Raw genomic sequence first — 12,180 nt, forward strand, 5'->3', positions numbered from 1 at the left:
GTTTGAAAACCAGGGATAGGGGCCCAGGAGAGATGAAACCTGTCAACACCTAGAGTTTATGCTTCTAATCTTTAGAACTGTGTGGACATTAATCACCATAGTCAGACTCACCTGTGTGACATTTAGCCCCAGCCAATAATCACAACCAATGGGAAAACGTAACCGGAAGCTACTATTTAATTAGCTCCAGTTTGTACTAATAGAGCCTTACTTTGGGAAGAAATGATGAGACTTGTCTGGACTTGGGGTCTCACATTGTTACTTGGGCTCTGAAGTTACTGTTGATACCCACATTCTTCATGAAAACAGACCATCAGCTTTTGGTCAGAGATCCTCTCCCAAGAGAGGGACAGAGCTCTTCCAATGACATCTCACCTCTACACTGTCTCCCCAAGTTGTTTTTGCTGTTGCTGTTTATTAGATAAATGACCATGTTACAAAAACCTGTTGCATTTAGGAGGCAGATGTGCTTCTGTTAAGAGAAGCTTTTCCTTTTGCTAGCCGCTTTGGTTTATCACCCGCCAGTCGCCTGGGCTCTGCAGCGTATCAGTCCCAAATAAACACACAGGAGGCTATATTAATTATGAAGCTGTTGGCCTTGCTTGTCTCTTACTGGCTAGCTCTGCCTTAAGTAATTACCCCATAATTGTTAATCTAAGTATGTCTCTTACCGGAGAATAGTTCCCGGCTTCCTACCCCTATGGCGTCACATGTCGACTCTTGTGTTCTCCTTCCCAGAATCCTCCTGGACTCCTAGCCCCACCTATCTAGATTCCTATTGGCCAGCAGTAATTTATTAACATATACACAGGACTTCCCCAACATGCTTCATATCATGAAATTATAGGATCTTACGAGAATGTTTTTCAATAGAAGAACAAAGCTTCCTTGGAGGAGTGCTAAGGTTCCAGTCTCTGGGGAAATGGTGGGATGGAGGTCAAGGCCACTCAGAGCTGGCTATTACTTCCACAGATAGATATGTCCACTCTAACATTCAAGTTCTGGACAAGCATTAGGTCACTATAAATGGGTTCCTCATGGTCTGGTGTTAGAATCTTAATTTTGTACAGGAAAATACAAAAATAAGAGTGAATGCTCCGTGGGCTCAGTGGGTCAGAGCACTCACTGTGTAAGCACGAACAGTCCAGACCCCAGCATTCAAGTTAAAAGATAAGCCTTGTGCTCCAGTAGATGGCCATATTCATGCACATACTGGCAACACCACTGGGACCCAGTGGGTTATTTACAAGAAAATATTACAGAAGAATAAGACGAAGAAGAGGATACTAAGGTTGGAGGGGCATGTGTTGTAGGGAGTCCAGGGAAAATGGGAGAGAGGAATGGGGGGTACATATGAACAAGATACATTGTATACATGTATGAAATTACCAAAGAATACATATTTTTAAAGGTAGATGTGGCTAGGTAGTAGCTCAGTGTCCATCCATCTAGCCAAAACATTGAACTTCAGTAAAACACCCTGTCTTTTAGAATGTGGCCAGTTATAGCTCAATATATCGAATTTCCTCCTCTGGTTTTCAGATGTGTACACACAGGCATGCTCACTAGCATGCACATGTGTATGTACACCTCACATATATACATGATACAAGCCACATATACACACACACGCGCGCGCGCACACACACACACACACACAGGCACATGCACTAAAAGACAAACATTCTAAACTGTTTAGGTGAGCAAGCACTGTTAGCTCTTGTCCAGATAAATGATCTCACAGAGATCCTGAAGTAGTGAGTGGATCTCTGAGGGAAAATGAGGGGAGGCTTTATGACGGGTATGGGAGAATGGTATTGGCTGTGAATCAGGTTTTTGATTTTTTAAGCCTGGCTGAGGCCAAGTAACTGCATGAACTTTCATTTTGTTGGTGAAACCAAGTTCTCTGTTTATTGTTCAAGAAGGAAGTTTTAATTAGCTCCACGAGGGGGTTGGCCTAGCAGCAGATGGAAAGCTGTTTTCACTTACAGATAGAATTCATAGCGGTTTTTCAGTGTCTAATGAGCAGGTCTAACCATCTGAAATATCTGTTTTCACATATATTTATTGTTTAAGTGTATAATTTGGTAATATTAGTCAATTAATCATTATACAAATGGTCACCACAGCTAAGTTTAGTGTTTGGCTCCTTTTACTTAGCATGTTTTAAAGTTCATCTATGGAACATCTAGGATTTGCTATTTCTTTTAACCAGTAACTTAACAATTTTATGAATAGAACATATTTGATAGTGTATCCATTTAACAAAATTGCATTTCTGTATTTTTTTCTGTAATAACTCAGTTCTGGGACTCCGCAAGATACATTCACATTGAGCCTCCTTCTCCAGTGCTCTACCCAGGATCTGAGGGCATCACAGGCACTCACCCTGGACTAATATGGGCAGAGTGGAGCATAAATTCACAGACTTGGTTTCACCATGAGGACCATTATCCCAATCTTTTCAGACAACAGGGTCTCTGCTCTCTACATTCTTGAGGTCCTGACAGGATATGAATTTCCTAATCTCTGGGAAGGACAGTCAGTTCTTCATAAAGCTACAAAGGACATCTTAAAATCTTTTGCCGCAGATGTTGACTCTCTCCTTTAGTCACTCAGATCCTAGACAGCACCTGCTGACACTGTGAAGTCGTCTTCCCCTTCAGGATTCCAGCTAAGATCTGTATCTACCATTTATTTCAGCAGATGCTCCACACCCCTGTGCAGAATGATAGAAATAGTGAAGACAAGTTGATTATACTGGGAAGGATCATTTGACATAGGCACTACTGATACATTTTTACATAACTACCTCATTTTCTGTGTCCTACTTTTCTTGACTGGCTCAGTGTTTTTTGCCAGTGGAAGGGTCTTGGTCAGAATCTTTGAAAACTGTTTGAGCTCAAGAGTTCCAGATTGACTTAACATTGACAGAGAGAACCATGGATCTGGAGGACAAAGTGACAGTGACACCCTTCCTTCCAACTCAGGACAGATTTCTTGTCCATCTCTCCATGGATAGCCACCCTGAGTGACGGCTTCACTATATAAAATATTCATGGGGTTACTGGCCTATTCTCTTAATGAATGTCATTTATTCCAGTCCTCACATTTCTTGTCACCTTCCTTAGTTGACTACAAATGCAAAAGTTAATCTGCATTTTTACACTAAAGCCCTGACAGTGAATCCACAAGCCAAAGATCCTGTTAGCGATGCTGTTTGATCTTGGATGTCTGACAGCAACATTTAACTAAACACAGTATCGGAAAATGGCAGTGGGACCACAATTTCAAGTGCAAAGAGTAGATTGGGTACATACTCTATTAAATTCTCACCTACTACCTTAGTTGAGTGGCACTGGTCAGTAGCTTCACTGGAATTTATTGGAAGGTCATTTTAAATTTGGCTTTGGCTTATTAAAAATGTTACCCCATTTTCCTTCTAGGGAATCCTAGCCAGAAGTTCTCAAGCATTTTCTTCAAGGTCAATAGTGTATGAACCCAGCTACATTCAAAGAAATTGATGTGCTTATTTCTTATAATAGGAAGTGGAAAGAACCACAAGAATATGCTTTTCAGATAAGACGGAGCACAGGAAGAAGACACAACTGTAAAAAAATCACCTAGGCTCAAAATGCAATTACTCTTTTAAAACCTCTGATTCATATTGTATTAATCATCTGTTTTCCGTCTGATATGTATTCCATAACTTGTAATTGTTACTTTACATATGAACCATTTAATGGAAGCAAAAAGTTCTAAATGTAAATCTTAACAAATTCAGAAACACGAATGCAGAATTATGGCTGCAAAAGCCGTTTTAACAACTTCAGAAACACGAATGCAGAATTATGGCTGCCAAAGCCGTAGTGGGAGAAACGGCCAGCTGTGCCATGTTCCTGGCTTCTTATCTCACAGTGCTTTCTACTGGTGGCATTCTTGTTTGCAGAATCACTTGGAACTGGCACTGTACCTCGTTCTTCCCTGTTCGTCCCCTAAAACATTTAAAGGCATTTTGTGAAAATGAATCCAAATTCTTGCTAGGTGAATGTGGTGTGTACAGTGTACACTTTACCTGATTACCATTAAAACCTTTGTGTGAATTCAGCAAGGAGTCAACATGGAAGACTTCAGAGTATAAATCAAGGCAACTACATCAACACGGAAATACTTTTATTCTGATTAAAACATAAATGGCATGTTTCCATAAGAGTCACTTAGTTACAGAAGTGGGTAATTTTATAGAAAAGCAATTTGGTTTCTAGGGTTTTCTTCACATAATGTAGGGGATAGATGCTGATACACCACCAGTCAATCACTGACGAACTTTGTGATGACGACTTATTATTATTATTCTGTCACCTAATTTTCATATTTTGATTATTTTATCACAAAAGAAAAAGTACATGTGGAAACACTGAAGACCTTTTTCCCCTAAGAAGTAAAAACAGTGCTACTGTGCTTGGGCACAGTCTTTGTCTCCAAGTGAGTACTAAATATGTGATTCAGTACTTGTACTTCTTTTTTGTTCAGGGTCCAAACTCTGCCAGATCTTCATTGTCCTTCTAACATATGTAATATAAACTTATAACATAAGGACAATGAGGAAGATATAATATAAACTTCTTGTAGGCAATAGTGGTGCCCACTAAGCCATGAACCCCTTGTTGGGTCTGCAGAGAGCAAAGTGATATATTCACCATTACAGAAATTGGAAATACTTGGTAGCATTCACTCATGGTCTTGAAATCTTCAATCATTCATGGTTAAAGAATAAAAGAGTAGATTTTTCAGTGCTTGTTCTTCTCAAAAAGGTTAGGATCAATGAATTAAAGGATTGGAATGAATTTCTGTCTTTTAGTTTGGTCCAGGTACCAAGTTATATTCTCTCTGTCAAGTGGAAGATTCCAGGCACCTGAAGCTGGTCCTTCCTAGAAACTAATTTCAGAGGCTCCTCCATCTGGCTGAAAAATGGGAATGCCGCATCTACAATACATGTTTTGATACTGAGGGTCACATGTAGCAGAAGGTAGATCATGGTGTTGCCATATTTGCAGGCTCGGGTCCTCCCAACATTGTTGTCTCAACTGAGTAAAAAAGATGGTTTAACTGGAGACAACTCCCGCCCCTCTTCTTCCTCACAATTTGATCAAAGATGGTCTCTAAGCTCAGCTCTATGGATTCCCCACAATGGATGTTCAAGTTCTTCAGAGGAACAGCTCGTTTTGACGTGTTCTTGGATCCGATTTGCCAGTATTTTATTGAGTATTTTTGCATCAATGTTCATGAGGGATATTGGTCTGAAGTTCTCTTTCTTAGTTGTGTCTTTGTGTGGCTTGGGGATTAAGGTTATTGAAGCCTCGTAGAAAGAGTTTGGCAAAGACCCTTTGCTTCTATTGCATGGAATATTTTGAGAAGAATTGGTATAAGCTGTTCTTTGAATTTCTGGTAGAATTCTGCACTGAGGCCATCTGGACCTGGGCTTTTTTTGGTTGGGAGACTTTTGATGACTGCTTCTATTTCCAAAGGGGTTATAGGACTATTTAAATTGCTTATCTGTTCTTCATTTAATTTTGGAAAGTGATAGCTATCCAGGAAGTCGTTCATTTCCTTTAAATTTTCGAATTTTGTGGAGTACAGGTTTTCAAAGTATGACCTGATGATTCTCTGAATTTCCTCAGAGTCCGTTGTTATGTCTCCCTTTTCATTTCTGATTTTGTTAATTTGCATGTTCACACTCTGCTGTTTGGTAAGTTTGGACAAAGGTTTGTCTATCTTGTTGATTTTCTCAAAGAACCAACTCTTCATTGCATACATCAAAATAATCATTCACCATGATCAAGTAGGCTTCATCCCAGGGATGCAGGGATGGTTCAACATTAGAAAATTCATCAATGTAATCCACCAAATAAACAAGCTGAAAAACAAAAATCACATGATCATCTCACTAGATGCTGCAAAAGCCTTTGACAAAATCCAACACCCCTTCATGATAAAGGTCTTGGGGAGATCTGGGATAACAGGAACATACCTAAACATAATAAAAGCTATATACAGCAAACCAACAGCCAACATCAAACTAAATGGACAGATACTCAATGCAATTCCTCTAAAATCAGGAACAAGACAAGGCTGTCCACTCTCTCCATACCTTTTCAATATTGTACTTGAAGTTCTAGCCAGAGCCATACCACAACAAAAGGAGATCAAGGGGATACAAATTGGAAAGGAAGAGGTCAAACTTTCACTATTTGCAGATGATATTATAGTTTACATAAATGAACCAAAGAACTCTACCAGGGACCTCTTACAGCTGATTAACACCTTCAGCAAAGTGGCAGGCTACAAGATCAACTCAAGAAAATCAGTGGCCCTACTATATGCAGACAATAAAAGGGCTGAGAAAGAAATCAGAGAAACATCACCCTTTACAATTGCCACAAACAACATAAAATACCTTTGAGTAATGCTAACCAAACAAGTGAAAGACCTGTATTGCAAGAACTTTGAGTATTTAAAGAAAGAATTTAAGGAAGCCCTCAGAAAATGGAAAGATCTCCCATGCTCTTGGATAGGTAGGGTCAATGTAGTAAAAATGGCAATCCTGCCAAAAGCAATCTACAGATTCAATGCAATCCCCATTAAAATCCCAGTACAATTCTTCACAGACCTTGAAAGAACAGTAATCAATTTTGTATGGAAAAACAAAAGACCCAGGATAGCCAAAACAACCCTGTTCAACAAGGCAACGTCCGGAGGCATCACTATCCCTGACTTCAAGCTCTATTATAGAGCTATAGTCCTGAAAACAGCTTGGTATTGGCACAAAAATAGACAGGTAGACCAATGGAATCGAATTGAAAACCCTGATATTAACCCACACATGTATGAACATCTGATCTTTGACAAAGAAGCTAAAAATATACAATGGAATAAAGAAAGCATCTTCAACAAATGGTGCTGGCATAATTGGAGGCTGGCATGTAGAAGAATGCGGATCGATCCATGTTTATCACCATCCACAAAACTTAAGTCCAAATGGATCAAAGACCTCAACATAAATCCAGCCACACTGAACCTCTTAGAAGAGAAAGTGGGTGGTACCCTTGAACAAATTGGTACAGGAGACAGCTTCCTGAACATAACACCAGTAGCACAGACAGTGAGATCCACAAATAATAAATGGGACCTCCTGAAACTGAGAAGCTACTGTAAGGCAAAGGACACAGTCAGCAAGACAAAAAGGCAGCCCACAGAATGGGAAAAGATATTCACTAACCTCACATCTGACAGAGGGCTGATCTCCAAAATTTACAAAGAACTCAAGAAGCAAGTCTCTAAAACACCAAAGGATCCAATTAAAAAGTGGGCTACAGAACTAAATAGAGAATTCTCAATAGAGGAGTCTAAAATGGCTGAGAGGCACTTGAGAAAGTGCTCAACATCCTTATCCATCTGGGAAATGCAAATCAAAACAACCCTGAGATACCATCTTACTCCTGTCAGAATGGCTAAAATCAAAAACACCAATGACAATTTATGCTGGAGAGGTTGTGGTGAAAGGGGAACACTCCTCCACTGCTGGTGGGAGTTCCAACTTGTTCAGCCACTTTGGAAATCAGTATGGAGATTCCTTAGAAAAATGGGAATAAACCTACCACAAGACCCAGCAACTCCACTCTTAGGCATATATCCAAAAGATTTCCATTCATACAACAAGGATGCCTGTTCCACCATGTTCATAGCAGCATTATTTATAAAAGCCAGAACCTAGAACCAACCTAGATGTCCCTCACCCGAAGAGTGGATAGAGAAAATGTGGTACATTTACACAATGGAGTACTATTCAGCAGAAAAAAACAATGGAATCCTGAAATTTGCAGGCAAATAAATGGCATTAGAAGAAACCATCCTGAGTGAGGTAACCCAGTGCCAAAAAGAGAAACGTGGCATGTACTCTCTCATATATGGATTTTAGACATAGATCTGGAGAGTGACAGCCTTATCCCAGGGCCAGAGAGTCTGGGAAACAGAACCTTCAGATTCAGTGGCTGATGGAAGCAGAGGCAGACTCCCATGTCTAAGCACTGAGCTGAACTCAAGAAATCCAGTGACAGAGAGGGAGGACTGATGACCAAAGGGGTTAAGACTGGGCTGGTTTAACCCCCAGGAACAGCTGACCTGACAAGGGTTAACTCTTGAATCCCAGACTGATGCCTGGGAATCCAGCATGGGACTGATCAAGACCCCCTGAATGTGGGTGTCAGTGAAGAGGCCTAGGTAATCTATTGAGCCTTGGGTAGTAGATCAGTATTTATCCCGGGCATACAAATGGACTTTGGGCTCCCATCCACCAATGAGAGATGCACTCTCACCCTGGAGTCTTGGGGGAGGGTCTAGGCCCTGACCTGGATGAAATGACAGACTATGGACACCCCCATGGAGGGCCTCACCCTCCCCAGAGGAAAAGAGGGGATATTGGGGGGGGTTGGCGGTAGGGCACGGGAGAAGGGGAGGGAAAGGGACAGGGACCTGGAATTGACATGTGAAGCAACCTTGTTTCTAATTTAAATTTAAAAATAAAATATAAATAAACACCAACAACAAGAAAGAACTATGACAAATATTGCACATGATCTCATTTCAATCAAGTATTTTTAAACTTTGGAATTTTTTTTAGTCAGTTTTATTAAATTAAGTCTTTTTTTTTCTTTTCAGAGCCTTATTATGTAGCTCAGGCTAACTTCTTAAAGCCAACAGTCTTATAGCCTCCACCTCCCAAGTGCTGGGAGTTCAGGTATTTGTCATCTGCTTTCACCTCCCAGATGTTGGGATTCTGGGTATTTGTTACACAGGGAGAGCTTCCCTCATCAAATGAGCATCAAATGAGGTAACCCTCTCTAGAACTAACTGTAGCGCACACTGAACCTGTGGACACATGTGGAAAACAAATGGGGAAAAACTGTAAGCTGTAAGCTTCCTGGAGTACTCAAGGGACATCTAGGACACATGGACAATCACAGCAGATTGAGAAGAGTGGATGGTGACTAGAACACACAGAAGACAGTGTCCTTATAGCAAAGCTGCTGTTTTTGATTTGCTATAAATGAATTATAACTATAGATGGATGAAAGGGGAGTTGTAACAATATTGACCATTATCCAAGTCACCTTTCTTGCCACTCTATGTAGAACACGCTGCACACACTGACTCACAGGAAGTAGGAAGACCCCATTTCAAACAATTTGAATCTGGGACCAGTGACTGCCTATGACACATGGCCCAGGTAAGGCAGTGAGACTTTATTGAGAGAAATGAATAATAACATAGAATATTAACTCAAATCTATTGGCGTTATCCTGGAATGAAACCCTCTAATGATAGAAAGACCTGGATGGAGTCCAACACTATCTTTAGCTGTTAGGTAACAATGTAGTACCTCACCCAAACAATAAGGAAACAAATCAAACTAAAACAAAACAGGAAAAGGTTTTCTTCCTTTTGAAAAAAAAAGACTTTGTACATTGCCAGCTAAGAGCCATAATATTGAGGCCTTGAATGTATCAACTGTGCACAGGCCTCAATGTTAAGTTTTTGTGCTATGGCATAGCCTGTGATAATGTGGCACTAAGGGACCACCCAGTTAGTGGTTACTCCAGCATCTCGGTCTCCCTCTTACATATCTGCTCTCTTTAAAGTGCTCCTAACTCCATCATTGCCGGTTTCCCAACTTCTCTGTTGTGGATGTCAGTACAACTTCTCCTAAACACATCAAGGAATCTGCTATGTCTTTTTCTCACCCAGTGTGTAACTGTTCTCTTCCTCAACTGTAGCATGCTGCCAGTGTGTTTGCAGCTACAGTGCTACCATACTTCGCAAGGCTAAGGTCTACGGGCTAAGGGCTAAGGATGAAAATAAAGACAAAGACAGTGGCTCATTCTTACAAGGAGAATGGCATTTATTTTTTTACAAGAGTGGAGCCTTATATACCAAAGTCAGGTATGGTGGAAAAACACCAAGGTCAGAAGCCTACATTCCCAGGGCCCTCCAGCAAAGGGTGGGCCAAAAACACGAATTAGCATTTAGACAATAAACAGGAACTTGCATGCAGGCCTTACTGGGAGGAGGGGATGAGAAGTGTTTTGCTAAAAGCCCCTAGTAACAAGCAATCAACAGACCCACATGGGGGAAGGATGCAACAGTCAACATCAGCAGAAGTGCTTCATCTCCAATGCTCAGACCCAGTGAGAATAGACTAGGTTTTACCCTGAGTACACCAGAGCCTTGTTGATACCCATAAACAACACTTGAGTGTGGAATGGAGAGTAGCAGCTGGTCCAAAGGTTTCTACGATTATGACCTAGACGGTTTCCCATTCAGAATCATTTTATAATTCTTTTGAAGCAAGGTGTTTAAAAAGTTTATGCCCCCATAATACTTGCTTTTTTTTTTTAACACTCCATCTGCTTTCCTCTCTCCATATGTTGGTATGATATCATACTTATTGATTGATTTTTAAATCTCTGTTGGTATTTGGCTAGCTGTGGGCTTTAAAATCTTAATCTATGAATAAAGTTGTTTTTTTTTTAAAGGAGAATTCGTATCTTAAGATTGTGGTGACATAACCAATATTAGATATTCTGGGACTATGTTTAAACTGTTAGTTAAGCTGGGATTTGAGGCAAAATGCTGAAGATTCTCAGAAAGTGATATCCAAGAAAAGAGCTGAACGGAAGTGGTGTTGGCATCCCAGGCTAGCTGTGGAACCTCTTGCAGGGTATACTTTCCCCTTAACCCTGACTGTTCACCGGGAGACTCAGAGAAGGTAGAGAGCCCACTGCCTTAGCATAACTCTTCTAGATAGCCCAGTACAGCTAGAATTCAGGAATCTTGGAGTGCCTCTTCTTCCAAGTGCAAATGATGGGCTAATTAAAACACGACTTTTCTTGAAAACAAAAGGATTGTTTTGAGGACTCAATTTTTGAGGATCTCTAAAAACCACAACACAATAGCCAGGTGATTATCTGGTTGCAAAGCAAAGTGAGTTCTTGGGACAATGTTGGGGTGTTATCCACATCTTTCACCATGAATTGTCGTGTGTTTTGTTTTAGCTAAGAATCCCCCCCCCCATTTTTTTTCTTCTGCGCATGAAGGTTTGAACTGGAGTTCAACAAAGAAGACTTAAAAGCAGACTGGTCCAGATTGACTGCCTATGCTATCTGCTCATACATGAAGGCTGCTGTGTCTCAGTTAACCAGTTTTGGCCGTTGGTCCTCAATATGTGCATTAAAAGAGCTAAATTAATAGTGAAAATCAGAAAAGGGAGATTTAGTCAGCATTGGGAAGGGGAATGAAGAGATTCAACTGCCCCTCAAGTCTATTTGAAAGGCCCTGACATGAGGCTTAACTAGAAGACGAGATATATGCATAAGTGAGTTGCATGGCCAAGGAGGGGCGCCTGCCATGGTCTCAGCTCAGACTTCCCTGCAAGGCTGGTTTTTCCCGCAACATCTTCTGATAAGTTACGAATCTTCTCTCCCAAGTGGTAAATATGCTCCCACAGGGCTGAAGATTTCCCCCCACCTTCCCCTAGAGCAAGCAATTTTCCCCCAGAAGGAGGCTCCTGTGGTATTCTAAATCCTTGAGGCCCATTGCTTTAACAGTCTGATAGCTAAGGAATGGACATATGTGTCGTATTAGTATATTCCCATTTCTGCCAGCCAGGCAGGCTACATCGTCATACTTGAAGGTTACAACAGTAACCTTCAATTAACAGAGACTTGACTGGAGTCTTACATGCATACTTGAAGGATCTGTTGTTGATGAAGAGAAGAATTGCCAAGAGCCGTTGACTTCCTTTACTCTCTTTGAGTGTGCTCTCCTGCTCTCTATCTCTTCTTTCCTGTTTGCTTTGTTCTCATTCATGCTAAAAGGCACCGCATCACTGTATATTAACGCTGTAGTCCAGAACCCAGCCCTTTAACTATCCGGACAGAAAAGGACTGACTGGGCTGGCCACACTCAAAGACAATTCACCAGCCGTTCCCAGTGTTCAGGAGACCTGCAACTCAGAATTGGCTCCAATGACAGCTTCCAGCCACCAAGGAGCAGGAGCCGGTACTCCAGGACACCAAAAAAAAAAAAAAAAAAAAAAAAAAAGAAAAGAAAAGAAAAATCAAA

At 40.9% G+C, this 12,180-nt stretch overlaps 1 pseudogene; it reads right to left on the minus strand.

The window, feature by feature from the left end:
* Positions 1 to 3,800: 3,800 nt before the first annotated feature.
* On the minus strand, positions 3,801 to 11,925 carry LOC101827934 (annotated as a pseudogene).
* Between the last annotated feature and the right edge of the window lie 255 nt (positions 11,926 to 12,180).

The sequence above is a fragment of the Mesocricetus auratus genome, unplaced genomic scaffold, assembly GCF_017639785.1.
Source record: "Mesocricetus auratus isolate SY011 unplaced genomic scaffold, BCM_Maur_2.0 Super-Scaffold_6731, whole genome shotgun sequence".
Lineage (NCBI taxonomy): Eukaryota > Metazoa > Chordata > Mammalia > Rodentia > Cricetidae > Mesocricetus > Mesocricetus auratus.